Raw genomic sequence first — 1,492 nt, forward strand, 5'->3', positions numbered from 1 at the left:
CTCAAGTGCTACGTGCTGCTCCAAACGACGTTCCGAAGTGCTGCTACTTGTGCCCGACGACCAGGAGCTCCGAATCTTCATTTCTTTGTCGTTGGTATAATTAATTACTGTGGTTTATTGTACTTCAACTTGTAATCGTTTATCGAGCTTATAGTTGTTGCCCACCGGAAGCGATCAAGGATCGCGGGCCTTCGAGTAGGAGTCGCCTTAGGCTCCGAACGAAGTAAACGACCGTGTCTCTGTGTTTGTGTTTATTTACATTTTCCGCTGCTTTAATTACTCTATGAACGTTTTACGATTCCGATAATCGAACGAAATAGCCGCGAGCGCTATTCACCCCCCCTCTAGCGCGTCTCGATCCAACAATTTATATGAGGAATTGTATCACAAATTTTGCTCAAACATATGGAGAATCACTATTTGAAGCATGAGACAGATTTAAGAGTCTACAAAGACAGTGCCCTCATCATAGTTTGGAAAAATGGCTGACCCTGCACATATTCTATAGGGGAATTTCTTTCTCAGATAAGTGTTTGTTAGATTCATCAGTTGGAGGTTTTTTTATGGACAAGAGTGTAGATGAAGCATATACATTGATTGATCAAGTAGCATTGAACTTCCATGAATGGTCAAGCAAAAGTTGGATGGAATCTCCCTCAGAAATTCGAGAAGTACAAGTCATATATACAAGAGAGTCTGTCAAACAAAATGTAGTTCAACCACCCAAGAATGTTAAAATTCACAAGTCACAGAATGAGGAGTTCAAATATTTGGGGGAAAAGATTAATAGCATAGTTTCAAAATGGTTCAAGGAAGACCTCTCCCCTACACAGATAAGATCTAGTGTAAATGATAATGATATTAAGTTGAGAAGTGGCAAGAATCATGAAGAACTTATGAAGAAAGATTTGTTTAGAATTGAGGAGAAGAACAAGAGAAGACCTCAAGAACTCAGTTTCATTATTCCAAGAAGTTCCCAAAGGCCACAAGTACCTTTTCCTCAACGGTTGATAACACCAACACTAGATAAGCAAGCTGGACCTACTCTGCAAGCTCAAAGGGAATATGGGAAAAAGGTGTTGGAACCCCAAGGTGTTTTGATGTGATCAAACAAGATAAGTTAGGTCCTGCGTTTGTTTAACCCTTGTGTCTAAGTGTGCAGGAGCTTAGGAACACAGGAAGTCGAGCGGAAGATGCGGCTAGCGAGAAGGACGGCACGGGAGAGAGCCGACGGGCTCGGTGCATCTGAGGGACGAGGTGTCCGCGGAAGAGTACACCGGTGGACGAGAAGAGCGTGCGCGGCGCTCGAGGGACGAGAAATCGGGAAGGAAGGCTGCTCGAGGAGAAGGCCGGAACATGGGTTCGGGTGAGCCCTATTCCGGAAGGCCGAGATCACCCAAGCTAACGGAGCCGGAGCGAACAGACCCGGACCGAAACGAGCTAAACCGGAGTAGTAGAATCGGACCACAAAAAGTCAACTTTGTTGACTTAA

General features: G+C 44.4%; 1 non-coding gene across 1 annotated transcript; it reads right to left on the reverse strand.

Annotated features, from left to right (window-relative positions):
• Positions 1 to 369: 369 nt before the first annotated feature.
• Positions 370 to 475, reverse strand: LOC121968790. Its single transcript, XR_006108326.1, has one exon. It is a non-coding gene; the product is annotated as a small nucleolar RNA R71 (small nucleolar RNA).
• Positions 476 to 1,492: the final 1,017 nt, after the last annotated feature.

The sequence above is a fragment of the Zingiber officinale genome, chromosome 3B, assembly GCF_018446385.1.
Source record: "Zingiber officinale cultivar Zhangliang chromosome 3B, Zo_v1.1, whole genome shotgun sequence".
NCBI classification, from domain to species: Eukaryota; Viridiplantae; Streptophyta; class Magnoliopsida; order Zingiberales; family Zingiberaceae; genus Zingiber; species Zingiber officinale.